Here is a 9,368-nt window from a genome sequence, read left to right as displayed (position 1 = left end):
ACAATTTTCTACATAGATTCCAAAAACTACATACTGGAGGAAAGAAATTATTTTCAATACATAGTGTCCATATACAAAATAAAATATTCCGAGTGTCCACACTCAGAATAAAATTAGAAACCTAGGGCAAAACCAAATTCTACTAATCTGAAAAAGGCAACAATAAAATGACTCCTAATGATATTCTGCTATACTAATAGATTGCTATCTTATTTCACCATCATCAGAGAGACTTCCTTCTGTGGCAGACGGGAACAAATACAGACATGAGGGGTTCACCCACTGAGACAGTTTGCCTGAGCTCATGGGAGCTCACCAACTCCAAATGCACTGGGAGTGAATGAGCATGGGATCAAACTGGTCCCTCTGCATGTGGTTGACAGTTGGGGCAGACTGAGGGGCCACTGACAGTGGTCCTGAGATTTGTCTCTACTGCATGAACTGGTTTTGGGGATCCTGTTCTCTTTGGATGTATACCTTGTTCAACCTAGATGTAGTAGAGAGGGCCTTGAACTTGCCACAGGACAGGGTGCCTTGCTCTCTCTTAGGATTGGAGTGGGCAGGGTGGGAGGGTGTGTGGAGGGAGTGAGAGGAGGGGAGGGAGTGGGAATTTGAATTGGTATTTTTTAAAGTAATAAAATGATAATAATAATAACAACAACAACACAACAGTGTTAGACATGGCAACCCAATTGGAGGAAAAGAGTTGCAAGTACAATCAAAAGAGTTAGAAACCCAATCGTTCTCTTAGTCAGAATTTCCATAAAAATAGTAAGCTAATAGGTGCAATATATATCCAGATAACCTGATATAGGCCCAGTGCTTCTTGCCTTAGTCTTTGTGAGTACATATGTGCCTTGCTTAGTGGATTCAGAGGGCCTTGTTTTCCTAGTATCCTCCATCCCCTCTGACTCTTAAAATCTTCCCACTTCCTCTCCATGGGATGCCCTGAGCTCAGAGGAGAGAGATTTGACAGGAGACCTCCAATTTAGAGTCTCTCTCTCTGACTGTGAGACTTTCCATTTGTTCCCATCAACTGCCAGAAGAAGCCTCCCTGATGATACCTGGATAAGGCATTGATCTATGAGTACAGCAGGGTATCATTAGGAATCATTTTTATTGAGTTTTTTTTTTAGACCCATAGTGTTTGGTTTTATCCTAGGTCTCTGGGCTATCTGGTCTCTGGTTCTTGGTTACTTATGCAGTGTTGGGTATGGATTCCTTTTCTTAGAATGGGGCTTACATCTATCATCCTATCTATGTGTAATAGTCATGACTATTTCTTTCTCTTTCCTCAGGTTTCCATTGTTGGCTCTTCTGCATGTTTGAGCCACAGTCACTAAAGCCTCAATTATATCTTGAGTCTTACTGTTGAAATATTACCTTTTAATTCTTGTTGCATCGTATCAGTGAGTATTGTGTCATTGGCTGTATAATTCGTGATCCTTTGTTAAACGACATTTCTTTTAAACTACAGAAACGTGCACATCATCTAGTCATAAATAGGAAATAAAACTTTATTAATAATAAATGTGGTTAAATATAAATTCTATCCTCTAATTTTCCCATTAATATATTTTTCTTTGTCCTCAATTTTGTCCTTTAGGCTTCCTTTCTGCTATTACCTCTCAGAAGTGCCTTTTCTGAGCATTCAGACTAATAGACCCTATTTTGTTGAAATACCTAACTGATGGTTCTTTAGTTCTGTCCAGACAGAAATCAAATATAGTCAAGAAACAGCTTTTTAATGTCATGGTCTTGAGTTCCAGGGGCGCACAGCTAGGATTTCAGTCCAGAAAATTTTAACTCTAAACCCTGGAACTAGAGGTGTGTGGCTCCAAGCTCATTAGAGTCAAAGCAGAGCTTTCTTGCCCAGGGTTTAAAGCCTGCCCATTGGCCAGAGCCTCAAATACTAAACTGTGTTTAACAGTACTCTCAGCTTTTTAACCTTTGGTGGCTCTCTGATACTCATCTAGTGGTCCAGACTTGCTCTTCTTGTAGTAGTACTCTGAAGTCTTTGCCTTTTTTACAACTCTCATTTCTGCTTCTCTACTTTTTTCTTAGCTTCTCAATATTTCTTCTAGCCTTTACAGTTGTTGCAGGATTCTGCCTTTAGCTGCTCTCAGAGACTTTTCAGATCCTTAGTATTATGTTTAAGAGGTTTTAAAATTTCAGTCTATATCTTTCAGCTGCATAAATCTTGAAGCCATAATGAATATTCTCACCATCCAGTCCCCAGGTCTAAATCAAGTTTCATGCTACTGTAAAAATACATTTCACATTCAGAAAAAGACAAGCTTATTCATTGTGCGTGAGAGCGCAAACTGGTGCAGCTACTATAGAAATCACTATGGTGATTCCTCAAAAGATAAGAAATAGATTTACTGCATGAACAAACCAGCTACACCACTCTTGGCCACATATCCAAAGCTCTCTATTTTCATATAGAGATATGTGCTCATCTGTCCTTACAGCTACACGATCCACAATACAAAGGAAATGGAAACAACCTAAATGTCCATCAACTGATGAATGCATGATGCAAATGTGATGTATTTACATAATTGGATATTATTCAGCTGTAAAGAAAAATCAAATTATGAAATTTGCAGGTAAATGGATGGTGCTGGAACCAATCATCCCCGGGGGAGGTAAATCAAAGTCAAAAGACAAACATTCCATGTTTCTCTTCTGTGTGGTATTAGCTTTTGTGCTTTAGCTATGTGCACTTTATTTATACTACCAACAGAGCTTAGCTTGCTGGCGAGGAGACAAGAGGAAGGAATGGATCTTTCTATGAAGGGGATATAAAATAAAATACTATACAAGAATGAATGAGAAACTAGAATAGGGAAATGAAATGGGGAGGGGAATAGAAAGGCAGGCTAGAGGAGGGAAAATGAGAGAGATAACCAACATTAAGGCCCTTTGAAAAGACATGAAACTACTACTACAGAAGTTTCCTAAATCATATACACATGTGGAATGAAGTCTAATGGAGTCACTATATAATTGGGGCAACAAATCCCAATTAGGTATCATATTCTACCAAATAAAACCAACAGTACCAGAAATTGGTTATATCTGTACTAGTCATTGGCCAAAGTGCTCCCATAGTCCCACCAGCCCTTTATGTAGGCTATTGTTAATGTTACTGGGTACCCTCCAGAATTTGATGTGTTCCTGTTGCTCAAGACACCGTGTATTTATGGCATGGAACACTGAATAAAAGATCTAACTGGTACTCAACTAGAAACTAAATACCTACTGATTAGCATTTGTAGTGCTTGAAGGTGCTGTATTTGCTACCAAAGGAGAAACATAGTCATCTGTCTCACTAAGCTACACATCTTACAAGCTATATAATGACCTGCCTATAATATGTGCCCACCAGTGCATTAGTGGCATTAATGTTTGAGGAGTAACCAATCATGATTGGATTTAAGTCTACTTCATGAGATAAAAAAACATACTGATACTGTTATTGAAGTCAAGAACCTGAAACTAGATAGATTCCTAAATTTCTTGTCATGCTGGTCATGGGCTACAGAGAACACATAGCACTATTATTCTGCTAAATTAACATAGCAATAAAGTGACTTATAGTGTCACATTCTTATAGCCATCAACCGGGGCACCAACCAACCTAACTCTAAACAGAAAAAATTCATCATAAAGTAGATGATTATTAACACAGGGACCTACAAGTGGACAATGTGCCAAGAGGGAGAGACTTGGGAGTGCTCAGTCTTGAATGGGTTGCTGAGGCAGGGCAATAGGCCAAGCACAACCAAGAGCATGCAAACTCACAATTGTAGCGAGTGGTGTCACACCTGATGGAGATGTATAATCAACTCCTGAGATGGCTAAGGCCTGACCTATGCTATGATCACACAGTGATTATCAGCTGCCTGCATATGCGTGAACCTATGGGCAGTGCCCACCTGGCAGTTCGGGGTTGGTAGCCCATGCCTACTTAAGGGCTGGGAGAGGTTTGCCCGGAGAGAGAGAGGAAAGAGAGAAGGAGATAGATTGCTGTGAATAAAGTTCTGGAATAAACTGCAGTGAGAAGAGCTCCGGTGTGTCGCGCGTCATCCTTGCTGGACGAGGTGGGGCATGACACACAATGAATAAGGAAAATTGGCCAAAACAACCTGTTGGCACCAAAAGCACTGTAACTAATGATGTGCACTGCTAGCCAATCACAACAAGCCAACAGCAACTGCCAGTTTCAAAAGGACCAACCAAAAAGATTCCAGCAGCATCTTCATTTCCATAACCCAATACAAACCCCAGACCCTTTTACAATAAAGAGCTTTCTGCATTTGAATTTTTCAGTCTATGTTGTTGCCTCTGCATCTTCTCTCTCTCTCTCTCTCTCTCTCTCTCTCTCTCTCTCTCTCTCTCTCACACACACACACACACACACACACACACACACACACACACGCACACACACACACACACAAACCCCTGCCCCGGGAAACGGGGATCACACAACAAGCAGCAACAAGAAGATCACAATAACTGGCACCCAGCATGAATGGACCTTTTCCTTTTGCTTGCTTTTTGGGTCCTCCTTACCTTCTTTGGGTGTTTTTCTTTCTTGTTTGCTGCCCCCAATGCTGTCCACATTCTGATTCTCCACCAGCTTCTTGAGTTTGCCCTCTTAAGCTGAGTTGACCCCTATTTTCATTTTCTAAGCCCTTGGTGACTTTGGGCTTTCTTTCCTATTCCTACATTTTCTTTCTTTCCCTTCTTTTTCTTCCTGTTTAAGAATTCTCCATCATGACTCAGTTCATCTGGTATCTCCACAAAAGGGCTGACCACCCAGGAGGTAGAACCAATAAAGAACCCTCTGACAAATCCTTTTTGCCCGGAGACACAGTGTGAGCATAGGGCCATGGCCTAATGAGCCACAGAAGTCTCTCACTATAAGCTTTTCCTCTCATCCTCCTAAGCCTGACTCCCTTGCTGCCTGAGAACAACTGATGACTTTTACGCTGGACCACTCTCCACAACTGTCTAAATGCTCTCTTGCTTTACAGGGAGTCCCTATAGCTCCTCTGAGTGTGAACTGTTGGACTTCCTTTCCTAGTCTCTCTTCTCAACTAATCCGGTTATATGACCATCTGTTAAAGCGGTGGCTGGTCTCTCAATTCATGGAAAGTTTTGGCTATTCAACTGTGGTTGAATCCCCTTTCCTTTCTGGGACTGGAATGTTCTCCTCAGACAGCAGCTACTTCCACTAGCTTGACCCTGGAGCTGAGGTGCTGACCTGGATCTTGCTGGCCATTTTAGCCTCTACCTGGCCTCCCACCCACAATATGCAGAGCCTGGACTTTCCTGGCTGTTTTGTTGAGCTATTTCTGCAGCACTTTGGAGTTGTGGTGGCCAGGTCCTCAAGCTCACTCTCCCCACCCCCACCTTTCTTGGCCCCATTGAGCCCTGGTATGGAGATTGCACCACCACATGACTTGTCCCTTGAACGTAGCCTCTACCTGTGTTGGGCCCAACTCTTTCTTCTGAAGACTTAGCTGGCCCCCTTGCTTTCTCAGTCTTTCCTCCTCTACAATATCCGCAAAGCCGAAGCTCAAGAAACACTTTTCCCTTTGTTCAGTGGGTTGCTTTGTCAGATATTCTTTATGAGGCATCCTGCAGTGGCTGGGGGCTTTGACACTCCTCCTCAGCTGGGTTTCTGGAGACCACACCAGGCCCTCCAGTTCTTGGTGGAAACAACTCCAACTCTTCTGGTGGTTCTGGGAAAGTCAGTAGGGGATTGACTAATGATGACACATCCCCTGGGGACAGGAGGACTCATCACTTTGAGAGGCTGAGACTGAGTTGTGGAAGAGCAACCTTGAAAGACAGAGCAGGAATGGTACAGAGAGAAGAGCTGCTCAGTTTTATGGGGGCTGAAGAAACTGCCCCTGATCCAGCAGAAGTGGATAATGGCGGAGAAGTGGCTGGGCAGACCTCAGCAGAAGGAGGAGCAGCCTCAGTGGCAGAAGTATCACTTACTGCTCCGAAATGGAGAAGGAGGAGGAGGAAGTCACTTGGAGTTTTTCATATCACCCAAAGAAACCTGGCCCTGACTCAGCATCCCCTGTTCTACTATCCCTGATGTCTGCACAGCCACAGCCCTAGAGATGCCTGACAGGGAGAACACGTTTGTGGTTAAGGTAGAACACCCTTCAGAGTACATTCTGGAGACAACTGATGCACTTCATGTGCAGACCTGGGTGACTGACATCCAGAGGTGCCTAGGCCCAGGACCCTACTCTGCTATCATCCTCAGTCCCATGACTTTTCCCCTGGCCCCTGGAACCTCCTTCCTCACAAAGGATAACACAGACAGCAAGGAGTTGCCCTGTCTGAATCATTCAGAGAGTCTGCCCTGCCAGGATCTGCTGCTGAAACCAAGCAAGAGTAATGATCACCTGTCGCAAGGGGCTTATGGGGGCCTTTTGTTCCAGCTGTCAGCATCCTTCCCCCCTAGTTCTGCCTCCATTGCTGCCTCAATGGTACTGCATCCTCTGGAATTGCCCTCTTGCATTCCCATTAAGGACAGGTTCACAGCACGGACAGTTCGTTTCATCTCAACCCCTTACTCGTCCTGGATTCTGCAGAAGCAATCACAGGGTCATTCCTGTTCCATGGGGAGTCACAGGGCACTGAAGGGAATCAGTTCCTCTCAGGAAATCCTTGGTTCCTTGGCATGCTCTCTCAAGTCAAGGCTTCCCAGTTACTGCTAGAAAAAGACACTGGCTCCCATGGTGTCTTCCTGGTATGTCGGAGTAAGACAAGACTTGGTATGTATGTCCTCACTTTTAACTTCCAAGGCAAGGCCAAGCACCAGTGTTTGTCACTGAATAAGTGAGTGGTGGGTTCAACATTTGTGGTTCCAGTCCATCTTCAATATGTTTGAGCACTTCCAGAGCCATTCAAATCCTCTGGACAGATGACTTTGCGTCCTTCCTCATTTAAAATTAAAGATAAAAATTATGCCACACCATCAAAACTACCATCCCCCAGGCTACTATAGCTTTTACAGATGCCAATAAAACTAATTTTGTGTTAATAATAATGGGAGTTAATCATAGGGAAAGGGCCTACACCCAACTATCTTTTGCAAAATTAAAAGATTCAATTTTCAAAACCATGCAAACTATTCAAGACTTATTGCAGTCCAGAGTATACCACTGACACATATTCCACATCAGGTCTCATACATGGCTGCCAGGAATGCTAGCAACAATAACTACAGAGTAGACCACCTGTGTCAGTGTCCTTGCCTTGCTGGAATAGCCTAGGCTCCTCCATCAGCACTTTTTATTTGTCCCCTCAAAATTTGCACAAATGTTTCCCATCTGTGTTGAGCCCCCTTCTTTCTTTTACTAATCAAAGTTAGTACAACAGGTTTGAACTGCACAACAAGCTTCTGCATGCTAGGTGCCTGCTGTAATCCTACAGACACTTCTTGTGAAGTTCTGGTACATGTTCTTGCATTCTTATGGGTGCCTGTCTCCAATGTTACCCATTATCACAAAGGAAAGCCTATGAGTTTCACTAGAATAAAGACAGCCTTTGGAATAGTTGCAGCAATCACTATAGCCATCTTGCTTGCAGTAGCTGAAGGAACAGCCACTACAGCCTCTCTTATTCAAACAGGAGCCATGGCCAATTCCTTAAACACAGTCATAGAACAATCATCTGTAGCCCTCAGCACACAACAGTTAATTAATGTTCACTTTCATACAATAACAAATTGATTTATTAGATGAGGAAATACAAACCTTACACTATTTGATAAGGACCAATTGTTATCCTTGATTTCAGTCCTTTTACTTAACTCCATATCCAGTTTCTAACATGTCCTTGGCCAGACCAGCAACTAAAAGATAACTTATTGGGACCATGGAATCAAAAGTTTGTTTAATCTAATACAATTTAACTCAACAGAGGCCCATCTATTAGACCTAACTACTCCATTCTTTGGCCAAGTATGGGATAACATAAAATCTCTACTAGACTTCTTTAAACTTGTTGCATGGTGTCTTATGGAACGGGAGGTGGTGCCTTTAATATTTCTGCTTAAGTGTCTCCTACAGCTAAGATCTTGAAAACAGTGGGTAAACAAGGCAGCACTCCAGGTGTTTATGGCTATGGAGTATGCTGGACCAAAATCTCCAAGGGAGGTGCTCCACGCTTGGTTAGTGCAAATACAGGAGCACATTTAAAGCCCTCGTTCTTCTAGAAGGCTTCCCTTGCTTCTACTTCTTGTGATCTCTGGGGGACCCAACCTTTGGAGGACTGGTAGTCAAAGACAGGTAAGAGCCTGTGCAGCAGGCCAACCTAAGACAGGGACAGCTAAAATTGTTGGGGGCAGTCCCCCTGCGGTGGGTTTATAAAAATCCATAGTTCCCATTAGATTCCCCAATAAAAATAAAACAAAAGGGTAAGATGAGGCAGAGAAACAGTGCAAACACAAGTAAGTACATGCAAACTTACAATGAATAGGCAAAATTGGCCAAAACCACCGGTCAGCGAACCAAAAGCACAGTAACACACACTTCTAGTCAATCACAGCATGTCATCAGTGACCACCAGTTTCAAAAGGATCAACCAAAAAATGTTCCAGCAGCAGCTTAATTTCCCTAGCCCCATAAAAATCTCTAACCCTTTTGTAATAAAGGACTTTTTTATTAGAATCTTTCGGAGACTGTGTTGTTGCCTCTGCATCTTCTCTCTCCCTGCCCCCTGGGAAATGGGAACTGCATAGCAGGCAGAAGCAACAAGCCTGCAATATACCCATTCATCCCCAAAGGCTCTGGGATCTATACAGAAGAAGGACCAGAAAGGATTATAAGAAAACAGAGGTGTGTGGGCCTTTTGTTCATTGGGCTGTGGGGATCACATTCCTCCTCAGCCAGGGCTGGAGGTCAAGATGATCTGTGAGTAGCATTGTCGTCAGGACTGCCTTGAGCGGGCAGCCTTGTTTTCCAGCCTCAGACATTGACAGAAGAAGAAAAAAAATTAAAAAAAAAAACCAGAGGTGATGGGCAATTTTTAAGGAAACAGTACTTTCCAGACACAACAGAGCAAAACCATAAGAACTCATTGAGATTGTGGCAGCATGCATGAGGTGTCACAAGCTCAGGCAAGACAAAATCCCAGCATGAAGGAATGAAAGGAGAAACAATGTCCTAGTCAAGAAGGTATTCATGAATGATAGCTGCTAGGAGAGGGAATATCAGTTTTATTTAATGAAATGACACTGGCTTATGAGCCATGCTCCAGGGCAGGAGCCATGCTTCAGAGAAATTGATCAACATAAATTCCATGTTTGGTAGTGGCTTTTTTTTTCT

General features: G+C 43.1%; 1 non-coding gene and 1 pseudogene across 1 annotated transcript; both read left to right on the top strand.

The window, feature by feature from the left end:
* The first annotated feature begins 4,788 nt into the window (after positions 1-4,788).
* On the top strand, positions 4,789-6,965 carry LOC126510647 (SH2B adapter protein 1-like; annotated as a pseudogene).
* A 1,921-nt stretch (positions 6,966-8,886) lies between these two features.
* On the top strand, positions 8,887-9,018 carry LOC126510690 (small Cajal body-specific RNA 20). The gene has a single exon (XR_007594461.1). It is a non-coding gene; the product is annotated as a small Cajal body-specific RNA 20 (non-coding RNA).
* Positions 9,019-9,368: the final 350 nt, after the last annotated feature.

The sequence above is a fragment of the Alexandromys fortis genome, unplaced genomic scaffold (assembly GCF_014885135.2).
Source record: "Alexandromys fortis isolate MF-2015 unplaced genomic scaffold, M_Fortis_MF-2015_v1.1 scaffold_85, whole genome shotgun sequence".
NCBI lineage: Eukaryota > Metazoa > Chordata > Mammalia > Rodentia > Cricetidae > Alexandromys > Alexandromys fortis.
This window is presented reverse-complemented; position numbering and strand designations above follow the sequence as displayed.